Source organism: Sapajus apella, unplaced genomic scaffold (genome assembly GCF_009761245.1).
Source record: "Sapajus apella isolate SASKATOON/1434 unplaced genomic scaffold, GSC_monkey_1.0 scaffold36, whole genome shotgun sequence".
Classification (NCBI taxonomy): Eukaryota; Metazoa; Chordata; class Mammalia; order Primates; family Cebidae; genus Sapajus; species Sapajus apella.
In genome coordinates, this window is record NW_022436976.1 from 13,870,073 (window position 1) to 13,884,861 (window position 14,789).

General features: G+C 32.3%; 1 protein-coding gene across 2 annotated transcripts in view; it reads left to right on the forward strand.

Moving 5' to 3' along the window:
- Positions 1-14,789, forward strand: part of NEGR1 (neuronal growth regulator 1) — a 930,734-nt gene that overhangs the window by 39,165 nt on the left and 876,780 nt on the right. The gene's annotated exons all lie outside the window — the stretch shown is intronic.

Genomic DNA, 14,789 nt, shown 5'->3' on the forward strand with positions numbered 1-14,789 from the left:
GCCATTTCTTTAATTGATATTAGTTGATGTATTGAATAAATTGTTATTTAAAATTGATCAGTCTAGCATGGAGCTTCTTACAACATATAGCCAATCCTCATTATTTGTAGGTTCCATATTTGCAAAGTCACTATAATTTTTTGTGATCGCCCAAATCTGTACTCTGATACTTTCAGGGAAATGTAAAGGGCAGCAAAAATTTTGAGTTGACCAATACTGTTGTTCCCATCTTAGGTCAAAAAAGGCAGTGCTTTTTCTTCTTGTTTCAACTCTCATATTATAAATACATACTCTTTACGGTCCAACTAATGCTATGTTTTTGAATTTTTGTACTTTTTATTGGTGATTGCACTGTTTACAGTGGCCCCCAACATTGTAAAGAAGCACTATCTGGTGTTCCTCAGTACAACAAGGGTTTGATTTATCTTACAGAGAAAATCCATGTGTTATGTAAGCTTCAGGCATGAGTTGTAGTGCTGTTGACCATTACTTTCAATGTTTATGAATCAATTCTATATATTAACTAAAACATCTTTAAACAGAAAAGCATATAAAATAAGGTTATATATTTATTGATTGACAAAATGTGACCAGAGACTCATAGGAGCCTAACTGGAAATACAGGACTCTAACCCTATATGTCCCCCAGCAGCAATGATGTAGTATTCATTGATGCAGTGTTGCAGTGACTTCATAGAACATAACTAACATGAATAAGAAGAATTGACTGTATTTTCCATTATCAACTGGGAGTTTTGGTAATACAAAATAAAAGATGCATAAACAACATGTATGTATATGTGTTTACATACATACATACATGTTTTTCACTATTGGCATACACATACATATGTGTATATGTATGTGTAAACATATGTATGCAAACATTGAAAAACATGTATGATTTCATATTGTTGGGTAGAAATATCCTGAATTATGTACCATCCTGCATACACAGAAAAGATTTACAAAATTTAACAGATCTAACATTTCTTAATTTCTTGTATAGTTGACCTAAAATAGGTTAAGAGATAGAAAATTCTGAAAGGTGTAAATCTTACTATTAATAATTAAAAAGCTAAGGCATTAGTAGTAGCCTAGATCCAGTAATCCTCTTTTATATGATGGAATATATATTTTTAATATGTATAAATAAGGAAATCACATGTGTAGTGAAAAATGTTCTCTACCATACATTGTCAAAACAGAACAAAACAAAATAAGAATGCTGAATAAAATAAATAAATAATGAGGCAGAATTAACTGTGGATCAGGAACTAAATATAGTGTACTAGGAAATCAGATTAAGATGCTATACTTAGATAAACCTGAAAGGATAAACCTAGCTTTCTCTATAAATCACCTATTAACCTAAAACAAAAAGAATTTGATTTTCAAGTTTAAATTTAAAACCTTGATCAAGTATATTCTAATAGAAAATTGCTATGTATCAAAACTTCATGCCATAAAGAAATTAGTATACATATTTTTAGAAATAATTTGAAGTGTCATAAAACAGGCACTATAAGTAATGCATATGAGACTCTTAATGCATATAATTAGGTAATGAGAGGTAATAAGTATAGTTGATATAATCTATTAAATGTATTCACATCACAGACTTTGGTTTTATAATTTGTTATAATTGTAATCAATTTTTGGTTTTGTTTTTGCATTCATTATTGGAAAAATCACTTTATTAATGAACTTAAATGTACTCAATATCAAGACTGCTTGGACAGGAGCACAGAAATAGTATTGTAACAGACTGCTACAAAGTCAAAGGGTAAAAACAGACACATAAACCATTCTTTTTATTTCCCACTTTTGTTTTAGATTCAAGGGGTACACATGTAGATTTGCTACATGGGTAAATTGTGTGTCGCAGGAGATAAACCATTCTTAAAATTCCTGATTATGTACTATTTAATCCTCAAAACAAACCTATGAGATAACTATTTTTGCTTCCCACTTATACAGAAGAGGAAATTGAAGATTATTTATACTCCTTCCTAAGAGGCTTATCCTTCTAAGGACCTGAAGTAGCCCTTCTAAGTTTGGCATTTGTAAGAATGCATTAGGTGATTTTAATTGAGATGAGAAGTATACCTTCATGGTGTACAAATAATGATTTGAATGTGTTGTATGACTTATCTTAATACAATTGAATTATTAAATATTTAAATGTTATCAGGACCATACTTAAATAGGTGGAGAACATGTTTTTAAAATACTTTATGTTAAATATTGAAAAAATGATAGCAGATTTTATTTACTTTTTATTTATTTTTATTCTGTCTCCAATGAATGTATCTGTTTTAAAGATGTAATCAATATGAGTACAATTAATATTACTATTATCAGACATATTATATGATTTCCAAATATGAAATTATTAAAAAGCAAGTTTTACTGTTTTCTCTGTAGCTATAATACTATGCTACAGTGCAAGGCAGACTTAACAATGAGACTGAATTCAAATCTCAGCTTTCTATTTATTAATTAGTGACTTTGTATAATATGATTAAGCCATCTGTGCTTTGATTTACTCATCAGACAGATGAAAATAATAAAGTATTAAATAGCTTTGTGGTGGGATTAAATTAAAGAACACATGTAAAGTACTAAGTATCTGGCACATAAGTGCCTGATAAATGTTAGCAATTATTATTAATATGTTTACTTTATATATATATTATCATGCGTAAATTATTGGTTTATGGTAACAGAATTTCGTAAACCCTTCAGACGTTCACTAAAGAGCTGTTAAATGAATAAATAGATGAAAGCTCCTACCTATCATGTGGACCTAAAATCAGTCAAGAGATATTTATTGAGTTATTATGCATAACTGAGGCCTGACATTAGCTCAGTGAACAGGGCAGATCTGGTCTCTGCCATTTAAGTATGAGTACTAAAAGTCTAATAATGAAAATAAAATGAAATATACACAAACACATAAACATTCAAAAACTGCATATAAAAAATGGAATACATTTTTATAGTTTAATTGTTTCCTATTAGAGTTCAAATTTTTAGCATCTCAACTCATTATACTGCCAAAATAAATGTGTAGAAATTGTTTTTAGAGAAATAATATTCAAGAGGATAATTATTAATTTGTAATTCACTTTGAAAAATAGAAATGCAACATAAGAATAATTTAGCATCGAGTATATTCTATGATGACACCATAATTTCATCATTAGTGTATTTGTCATCACTTCCATAATAATAGTTTTTGTTAGAAAAGCTCATAATTATCATTTCCACCAGAAAAGGAGATACAATGTTTCAAACTGTAGAGTATGTAAACACCCATTCACCCATTTTGCAGATTATTTAAATAAATTTCACTGGATAGATTTATCTTGTAGATTTAGAAGTTATTATACTGACTATTCATTAGTTAATTCAATAGCTGTATAGAAGTATTAATGTAAAATCTAAAGTTATGTTAGATCTGTGCTGTCACTTTTTTTTTAGTTTATGATGAAAGTGATTTGTAATGTGGGTGGTTTCTAGGTAACTGCTCAGAAAATAATAAAGAGGTTAAAGGTTTTAAAATACCTGGAATATATAATATCACTGCACTTCATGTTATCATGCAGGTATTGCCTGCTGATTGTCTAACTAGTCAAACTAAATGATGGTTTCAGAATCTTTCTCAAAACACCATCTAGGCATCCTCTATTAGTCAGAGTTACTTTGTAAGAAGAAAAGGATTTGTCGACTCAGTTCCATACTTTTTACAAAACATGAGTAGTTTAGGGTACTCATATTGCCATTTTCTGTTGACCATTAGAGGTCAAAAGAAAAAACAAAGGAAACTTCAAAAACATAATTGAATAATGAAATTAGCAGATAAAAATTAAAATATAAACTTGTCAACATAAGCTTCATCAAGTTAAACCACTTTTGTGAACAATGATACCAGCCATTTAGTCCATCTCTAAAGAACTAAGGGTCCTGAGACTTTAACCATGTCAATGAAGGTTTTTTTTTCTTTTTGCTTTTAGATTATTAACTGAAGAAAAGCAGGTGTCTTTTAAAGATTGTTTAAAATTAGGAAACAAGAAATCAGAAGGAGGCTAATCAGCACTATGAGATTAATACCTACAGATTTCTCATCAAAACTCACAAAATTGCTCTTGTTTAATGAGAAGAATGATCAGGAGCATTGTCATATTGAGAAAGAACTCTCTGGTGAAGCCATCTCAGGAGTTTTTCTACAAAAGCTTTGGCTAACTTTCTCAAAACCAAACAGGTATTACCATTTTTTGGCCCTTTCAAAAGTCATCAAGCAAAATACTTGAGAAACTGTTGCCATGATCTTTGCTCTTGACTAGTCCACTTTTGCTTTGATTGGGCCACTTCCACCTCTTGGTAGCCATTGCTTGATTGTGCTTTGTCTTTAGGATCATACCGGTAAAGCCACATTTCATCTCCTGTTACAATTCTTTGAAAAAATGCTTGGGATCTTGTTTAAAATTTTCATTGAGAGCTCCATTCTTGTCTGTAACTGATCTGGTTGCAGTAGTTTTGGCATCTGTTGATTGGGAAGTTAGCTCAAATTTAACTTTTCAGGCAAAACTGTAAGCTGAACCATTTGAGATATTTGAGATGGTAGCTATTGTTTGTGCTGTTAATTGTTGGTCCTCTTTATTTAGGGAACAAAATAGACACATTTTTTTTCCTTGCAAATTGATGTGAATGGCCTGCTGTCACAGACTTTTATCTTCAACATTGTCTCATCCCTTCATAATACAAGTTATTTATCTGTAGACTGCTGAGTTCTTTGGAGAATTTTTCCCACAAACATTTTTTGAGCATTAGTGATATCACCATTATTCCACTCAATTTTATTGTTTGTTCTTGATTCAAGTTTAGCAGAATTCATGTTGCTATGAGAGGGGCTCTTTTCAAAATGAAGTCTTATCCTTCTTACTGCCTCACACTAGACCTTGTTCAGAGTATGATTACTTTGGTGCAAAAAATTGGGGTTTTTGTGTAGTTTTTTCATAATATACATTTTCCATCACCTTTTTGAGGACCCTTTGTACCATTTTATAGAATCTTTCTCATATTAAAAATTAATTTTTTAAATAAAATCATCAGAGTTCAATTTTCATTTCAATTCTTTTAATACAGCATTTATGTGGGGAAGGAGTCAGACTTTGCTCATTCAATATTTTTTTTGAAGTTTTACTGAATAAAGAGTAAATTCTAATCCCTTTCTCGTATTCCTTCTAGCAGAAAATGGTGGAAGACTGTTAGGCCATTTTTAGGTAAATACTATCCTTAATTTAAATGGTTTATCCTATAATATATTTTTATAATTACATTGAGAAACTTTGCAATTTTAATAAAATGAAAGTTGTGTTGTTTCACTTCAAATTGAATTTTTAGATTTCACTTACAGAATGCTATACAGCTACCCCAAACAATAAATATTCTGTGGGCAACAAAACTAAGTAGCATTAACAAATGATTAATAAATCATTTGGTGGAAATACTTAAAACAGTTTTCATATTATTATTATGTATTCAAATAAGTAAAATACAAAATCAACACAGTGGTTGTTTCAAGAAAAAAATTTAGGGAAAAAATCAACTAAACAGACTTTGATGAGTAATTGAAGATTGTGCCTTGTTTTCCTGACTGCAGAGAGTTGATTGCCTTTATTTCCAGTTTGGTATACTTAGGAATAAAACATCTTTGATCATTAAAAAATATAAAAAGGTTAGAAGTCTATTCTCCTTATATCAAAACTGTAGTTTCTGTTCCAAAAAGTGGTTGGTTGACATTGGTATCTTTGAATTTATTATCTTTTTTTCTTATTTGAAAGATGGGGCAATTATTCTTGAATGGACCACTCATTTGACCTGAAAGACATGTGAAGTAAGATATCCCTCAACAGTTTGGAAGACTTTGAGTGTAGAATGTGACACCCATGAAAAATGCTCAGGAAGGAAAATGCAATGAAGACTCAAAAAGTATCTTATTGTGATGTGTCTTTTTTTCTATGAGTCTTATTACCAGGCTCCCTTATGTGAGGTACATTGAACATTCTTCTGCTCCACAGGTTTGAGCTTGTCTAATTTTGGTACTTTAGATTCCTCTTCTATGCATTCTTTGTATTTTCTGTAGTTTTGGGAAATCAAGTATTTTTCTGAATTGTACTATCATGAAGCTTTTTAGGAAGAGTGGAAGGAGGGCCCACAGAAGCCCAATAGGATTATATACAAAGAATTGCACAAAGGAAAGAGGACAGTAGGATCTAAGGATCGCTATCACAAGTCACCTGGCTAGATTTCCAGGGCCAGGTTGAAGGTGCCTCAGGAGGATGGTAATCACATTTCTGAGTTAAGTACTATGTTCAGTCAAGGAGGTTTGAATTAATGATTATTAGAGTAGTGGGCTGTCATTAAAGTCTCTGAAACCTAATGGCCTTGTAGGGATTGTGTCTTTTTTTAAAAAAAGTCATAAGCCTAACACATCAAGTTAGATTCATTAAGTTAAACCACTTTTATAAACAATGATACCAGCCATTTAGTCCATCTCTAAAGAACTAAGGGTCCTGGGACTTTAACCATGTCAGTGCAGTTTTTTGTTTTGTTTTGTTTTGCTTTTACATTATTAACTGAAGAAAATCACATGTCTTTTGAAGATTGTTTAAAATTAGGAAACAATAAGAAATCAGAAGGATGCTAATGAGTACTATAAGATAATAAGTAATACTTCCTGAATAATTTTGATATGCATATTTTATACAATTTACAAAATACGCTGCACAATTAAGATTTTAAATTTTACATGTATTTTAATTATTACCCATATTCAATCATATTTTAATTATTTATTTACATGCGTGTCTCTTCTTCTAGAAACTGAGATTCTTAAGGTCAGGGTCCATATGTTATTCGTGTTGGTATTATTAACTCTCATCACAGTGCCAAGGGGAACATTGTATTTTGATGAAGGAGGAAAGAGAAAGATGTGAGAAAATCCTCATAGTGTCCTTATTGGATGTGTTGCATAGTAAAGGTAGGGATTTGATGTTTGTCATAGAAGTTTATGAAAGTTAATTATAATATCAGACATTGAAATCACACAAAAATGAATTTTATGTAGTAAGACAAGAAATGAAATATGATTCTCAGGGTGGGAGATAAGGAAGTACGGAGAACAATATTTAGTGAAAACTCACTGTGCACCTGCTGTATTACAGCTTTACTAAATTATCTCATTTAATGTTCACAACAACCCTGCATAAGGCAGTTATTAACTCCATTGTACATATTTGTTATTTGTGATGTAACTTGTCTACGACCATGTGACTAGCATATATTGAAACTAAAATGAGAGCACAATTCATTCTGTAGGCCTCTCAAATTTTTCTATACTACTTAGCTTCCCTAATAAAATAATCTGAAAAGATGATAACTAATAAAAGAATAATAAAATAATAAAAGATCTAATAAAAGAAAAATCACAGATATTTTGTTATCCAACTTTTAGTTACTGGAAACTGAGTCACAGGTGCTTCTCATTTTATAATGCTCTAGAATATGTGCCAATCAACTGACATTTAATTGTTGATATTTAATTGGCTATGATCTGAATATCTGTGTCCTGTCCAAAATTCTTATTTTGAAATCTTAAGCCTGAAGGCGATGTTATTAGAAGGTGGAGCATTTTGGGAGAAGGAATGGTCTATGAACAAGGAAACCCCCAACCAAACAACAAATCTATTGGTGCCTTTATGATGGCCATCTTAGGCTCCAGAACTGTGAGAAATAGGTGTTATTTATAAGCTGCCCAGTTTGTGGTATTTTTGGTTTTATATTATTGACTAAGACAATTAGTTTTGATTTAAAATGTATGATTCTCTGGTTTTAGAATCCTATCAGGTTCCTGCTAATCTATAAATGAATCTTCAAATGTAGTAGGGTCCTTCACTATTTACTAAAGCAGGAATCCCTTAGTAAGTTATTGAATTACACTTGTTTTATATTATTTGTAGTTCTGGAATATACCTGGCATAGGCCTCTAATAAATCTATATGGTGACAGGGACTTTAACCTTCATAATTTCAGAACATATTTTTAAAATTCTTGAATGATAATACATTGAATAATAAAATGCCAAAAATAAAGGCAGACATTTTTTACTTTCTAATTAAAGTCAAGAATGTATTTTTTTATTTAAAAAGTCAGCACAGTATTAAAAATGTTTTCTAACTATTCTCAATAATACAAAATGGAATTAACACAAAATATTTTAACCCTGGGTTAAAATTCTGACCTACACAGTCACTTGACTCTTAACAGCTCTATCTGCATAACAGAAATCTCTCTAGATTGTTTTATATATCGAAACTAAAATTTTACTGTGAACTACAAGAAAAATAAATCTTATCTAAAACAGCTGAGGCAACTAAAATGATTTGTTCAGACATTCAAATATCTCAATAAAAGAGACCCCAAATATAAAGGTGTTAATGTCTTTTATTCCACTTATTCCTCTTTTACAGAATGGAAAGTACCTTTACAATAAGAAATAGCCTACAATTAGTAATACTGAAATGGTAAAAATAACAATTTACACATATGTTTGAGTCACAAAGGAGGACCAACTATTGTTTATTTCTAATGACAAACTAGATATTAATATGAGCACATCAAAATTGTTTCATTTCAGAGTTTTTACATTTAGCTTTTTGCTTTTTTTAATGTTTGTTTGTTTGTTTGTAGAAAGTGATTTATTTAGAGAAAGAAAGAGAAACAGAAGGAGAGAGAAAGAAACAGCTAACTCTCACACTTGATGGAGTGAATCCATCAAGATGGAAAGCCAGGAGAGGAAAGCAGCTTCCGCACTGACTGTAAGGGAATAGAGATGGAATTTAGGAGGTGAAGACGGGCTTCCACTAGAGAGTGTGGAAGGGGACCCAGAGGGGAAATCCAGGAGGGAGAAAGATGGCTTCCAGGAAGGGAGTGTTCCTGTAAGGGGACCCAACATGGAGTCCCAGCTTTTTGCGTTTTACTACCTCACTTTAAAAGACTGACTTTCATAAATACATTTTGCTTAAGATTACGTTGGTTTAAATTATTTTAAAATTTTATGGCTTGCTAATAACCCTTATTTTCTGGTAATTCTCCAAATGTTTTAAATTTTACATTGGAACACACAATTTAAATCATGTTTCCTGCACAAGGACCCTAGTGTGCTTTCCTATTAACAATAGAATGAGTAGTAAACATTTTAAAACTCACTTTTTTTACTTTTCCCATTATTATTTATTAAGACAATTCTATTCTCAATAAGTACTTTTCTTTACTATTTTAAATACCACATTTCCTGTTTCCAGATTTTACTTACTTTTATTTCTTCGTATTGAAAATTTTAGAATTGTTTTACACATGGTTGATATTACTATTTTACAAAATTCTTTTACACGTATGATTTAATTTCATATCCCCTTGCTACCCTCAAGCTCATCCTGTATTCCGTTTACCTGTATTTGAGAATGCAAATCCTTCTGCCCTTTCTGCATTCAGAAACTATCAGTGAATTTCCATTGTCTGATTTCTTACTATGAAGTGTCAAGTTCTATCACAATACTCCTCAAAATGCCCCTCCAGGTTAATCTTCACCCCCCACCCTTCACAAGCACTCTGTGTTGTAACCACATTACATCTTATTCTACCCCAAGGACGTCTGTACTTTCTGGCTGCTGCTCCTTAGTTCACAGTCTTCTATCTTCTGAAATGTGTGATGATACCTTTTACTCACCATCCATTGTCCATGTTCTTTCATATTCAATATGTTATTTTAGACCAAGAGGAAACTCACCTTCCTTTATAAAAGTTCCCCTGCATAGTATCCCCCATGGTGTATATGTAACATATTTTCTTTTTCCAGCCTATCATTTTTGGACATTTAGGTTAATTTCATGTCTTTGCTATTGTAACTAGTGCTGCAGTGAACATACACATACATGTGCCTTTATAATAGCCTGAATTATATTCCTTTGGGTATAAACCCAGCAATGGGATTGATGGGTTGAATGGTATTTCTGTTTTTAGGCCTTTGAGGAATTGCCACTCTGTCTTCCACAATGGTTGAACTAATTTACACTCCCACTAACAGTGTATAAATGTTCCTTTTTCTCTACAACCTCATCGGCATCTATTTTTTTTTTTTTTACTTTTTAATAATAACCATTCTGATTGGTGTGAGATGGTATCTTATTGTGATTTTGATTTACATTTCTCTAATGATGTGTGATATTGATCTTTTATTCATATGACAGTTGGCCAGATGTGTCTTCTTTCGAAAAGTATCTGTTAATGTCCTTTGCCTTTGCTGACTTTTTAATGTTTTTTTTTTTCTTGTCAATTTGTTTAAGTTCCTTATAGATACTGGATATTAGACCTTTGTCAGATGCACAGCTTGTAAAAATTTTCTCCTGTCTGTAGGTTGTTGATTCACTCCATTGATAGTTAATTTGCTGTACAGAAGCTCTATAGTTTAATTATATCCCATTTGCCAATTATTGCTATTAATGCAATTGCTTTTGGCATCTTCGTTGTGAAATTTTTGTCAATTCCTGTGTACATAACGGAATATTATGTAGTCATAAAAAAGAACAATATTGTATCTTTTGTAGGAACATGGATGGAGCTAGAGACCATTATCTACAGGGAACTAACAGAGGAACAGAAAACTACCCCATGTTCTTGCTTATAAGTAGGAGCTAAATGATGAGAATACATGAACACATAGAGGAGAACAACACACACTGTTCTCTTTTGGAGGGTGGAGGGTGAGAGGTGAGAGAGGATCGGAAAAATAACTAATAGGTACTAGGCTTAATACCTGGGTAACCAAATACTTTGTACAACAAACCCCCATGACATAAGTTTACCTGTGTAACAAACCTGAACCTGTGGCCCTAAACTTAAAATAAAAGTTAAAAATTTTTTAAGGTAAAACGTTAACATAATTTAAGGAAGCTGTAGCTGCAGAGAAAAGGGAAAGCTTATACACAGTTGGTGGGAATGTAAATTAGTTCAGCCACTTTAGAAGGAAGTTTGGAGATTTCTCAAAGAACTAAAAACAGAACTACCATTCAACCAGCAACACTATTACTGGATATATACCTGAAGGAAAACAAATAATTCTACCAAAGGACACTCAGACTTATATGTTTATTGCAGCATTATTCACAATAGGAAAGGCATGAAATGAACCTAGGTGCTCATCAATAATGGATTGGATAAAGAAAATGTGGTACATATACACCCTAGAATACCATGTAGCCATCAAAAAGAATGAAATCATGTCCTTCGCAGCAACATGGTTGCAACTGTAGGCCATTATCCCAAATGAACTAAAGCAGAAACAGAAAAGTAAATACCACATTTTTTTTCACTTGTAAGTGGAAGGTAAGCATTGGGTACACATAGACATAAAGATGGGAACAATATACACTGGGGACTCCAGAAGGATGGAGGGAGAGAAGGAGGACAGAGCCAAAAAACGTCCTATTGTGTACTATGCTCACTACCTGATTGACAAGATCAAAGATCATTCATACCCAAAACCTCAGTTTTATACTGTATATCCTTGCAACTAACCTACATATTGCACCCCCTTAATCTAAAATAAAAGTTGAAATTACGAAATTAAATAAATAAAAGTTTCCCTGGTAAGGTCAGCCATAATGGATTGCTACTCCCTCCTCAAGACTGACTATCTTAGCTTTTATGTGTTGTTCTTAACAGGAACCACACCTTGATATACATGTGTATAGGTGTGTTTTCTTATTGTAGATTTTCATTTCCTTCTAGATAGAAGCCATATTACATTGCTCTGTATTTCAGTGTATCTACATTTTTTTCCTGTATGTGGTCAGCTTCTAAGTGCTAGCTAAAATTAAGTGAAAAAGTAGGACAGACAGATATCTTTACCCAATAAATACCTGGATTGTGAGATGAAAGCACAGCTCTCTAGCCAGCTGGCTATTTTTCAAAACTTTACTGTGTACATCTTTCCATTCACTTGCATCTTCCTGCCATTTGAGATGTGTCATGTCCTTCTGTTGTTTTCTCTAGAGGGCAGAAAAAGAGGCACTGAGGAGGTTAGATAATTAACTTCCAACTTGTGTGGTAACAGTGAAATTCCTGGAAATACAAGGATGGGTAATAACCTGTATTGTTTTAATCACCTATTTTCCCTATAATTCTCCTTTGCCTAAGTCAACAGAATGGAATGTAACTTACCCGTCCTCTCAGTTAAACAAAACCACTTGATAAAAATGAAAAAAAAAAAAAAAAAAAAAAAAAAAAAAAAAGTCCCTTTCTGTTGATCGCCGGTTCACTCTGTTTTGCTATGCAGAAGCTCTTTAGTTTAATTAGATCCCATTTGTCATTTTGGCTTTTGTTGTCATTGCTTTTGGCATTTTAGTCATGAAGTTCTTGCCCATGCCTATGTCATGAATGATATTGCCTAGGTTTACTTCTAGGGTTTTTATGGTGTTAGGTCTTAAGTTTAAATCCTTAATTCACAATGAGAACACACAGACACAGGGAGGGGAACATCACACACTGGGGCCTATCAGTGGGTAGAGGGCTAGGGGAGGGATAGCAGGGGAGTTGGGGGCTAGGGGAGGGATAGCATTAGGAAAAATACCTAATGTAGATGACTGGGTGATGGATGCAGCAAACCACCATGGCACCTGTATACCTATGTAACAAACCTGCACGTTCTGCACATGTACCCCAGAACTTAAAGTATAATAATAAAAAAATGGGCCCTATGATACAATTGAAATGATTTCTATTGCACTAAAAGAAAAAAGTATTACATAAAAATCTCTCAGCAAAGATTTTTTGGCATTGTTTATCAAGGCCAGACTTTAGCAAGTATGTTCATGGTAATAGTTGCTAATTCGGCTCATTCAGCTACCTGAGGATATTTTTCTATCTAACCTTCTCTTTTAGGAAGCAGAATGTACTAACTTAAATGGATTAAAATGTAGCATATACTTGGTTTGTATGCTTGACTTTAAATTTACTTACCAGTCAAAGCTTCTTAAAATAAAGATTCCAAGGCTACTCTAAGAAATCCTAATTCAGTAGCTGTGAGTTGAATTTTTTAAAATGTCCCCATATGAGTTAAATGCAGGAAACTCGTGAACCAATGTGTAGTATATTTCCTCTGCATCTGTATTAGTGAGATTGTATATTGGTGAATTTTCTGAAGACCTTACCAAATATATGCTAAAAGCAAAACCAAAATTTTACTTTCTTTATGAAGCTCTGCCCTATTTATTTCTTCATTTCTTCTATTTGTCATTTTTCCCAAAAGTAAAATTAACTAATTAATTATGTAAGCACCATCTATGCTCAGAGAATCATGTGATAAGATAACATGCCACCTGTTTTCAAGTTATTTGCAGTAATAAGTAGAGAACCACACAAATTAATGAACAAAATTATTATAAAGGTGTATATTCTAGAATAGATAGATACAAAGTCATTGGGGAAAAATCATAAAATAATCACTTCTGTCAATGTGGGTAAGATATATCATGATATCAATAATTGTAAGAAAATTAATATCAAACACTCACATAGCACTTAGTATAGTTGTAAGTACACTTCTTACATTAATTTATCTAGTATTCAGAACAACTCTGAGATAGGTACTATCATTGTCCCCATGAGGAATCTGATACAAAATAATGTCATGTATTTGTCTCAGATCATGGTTCTTGAATGGTGTGACAAGGTTCACATCCAGGCATTCTTGATTCAGAGCCTGTGCTCTTAATCAAAATAATTACTAGAGGAGGCAACTTTTAAAAGATTGTAAAGAGGAGGAAAAATTATTTCACAGAATGAAATAAAAAGACAAATGGAAAGGCAAATGTTGTGGCAAAAAAGCTATGGAAGTTGTTGACAGCAGTCTTCATGAGGCAGTCTGAAGAAGATGTGAAATGAGTAAAAGTACAGTGACAATCTCACTTTCTTCCATCTGCCTGCTCTCTTGTGTTGCTTCTTTAGCCAACAACTTTCATACATTCATTTATCATAAACTTGTCATTTTAATCTGGCCAGGACATGAATCATTGATGTGGACACTCCTGGTCACCTTTGGAGTCCTTCCATGACCTTTAGAAATCACAATAAAAGTTTTTAGAAATACTGGTGATTGTTAGCAAAGTGCACATCTTTTTAGAAGAGCTTAGTAATGTATATTCATGAGTGACTCAATGTTGACTTGAAAGGGCATGTTGAATCATGAATGGCAGGATGTAGTTTCAGAATCAGTATTATTTCATATAATTTATTATTTGGGAGGCTAAAACAACAGTGTGCTTATTAAGTTTTGGATGACAGGATGTTGGACATGGTTGGTAGAATTTCGGATATAATAGGATTAGAATTCAAATTAACTTTGACAAATCAGAGAAATATTCAGATTTATATTAGCTGCATAAGACCATTTCAGAGTGTGCTTTAGTTATAAGAGAAATTAAAAGATGGAAAGTGGCTGGCTAAGAGTAGTATTTGAGAAAGACATTTGAGATTCAAGGAATAGCAAAAAGGCATAATGGTGTCATTGTATTCATTCAGCAAAGTCTAGTTTTCTGTTTATAATGAAGAGCAGCATAATTTGTTTTCCATTTTGGGGGACTTGTGAAATGAATTTGAAACCTGTTCAGGTTTACCTTACGTTAGTAAATCAGTTTCTAGCAACAAAGCTGTAAAAATAATTA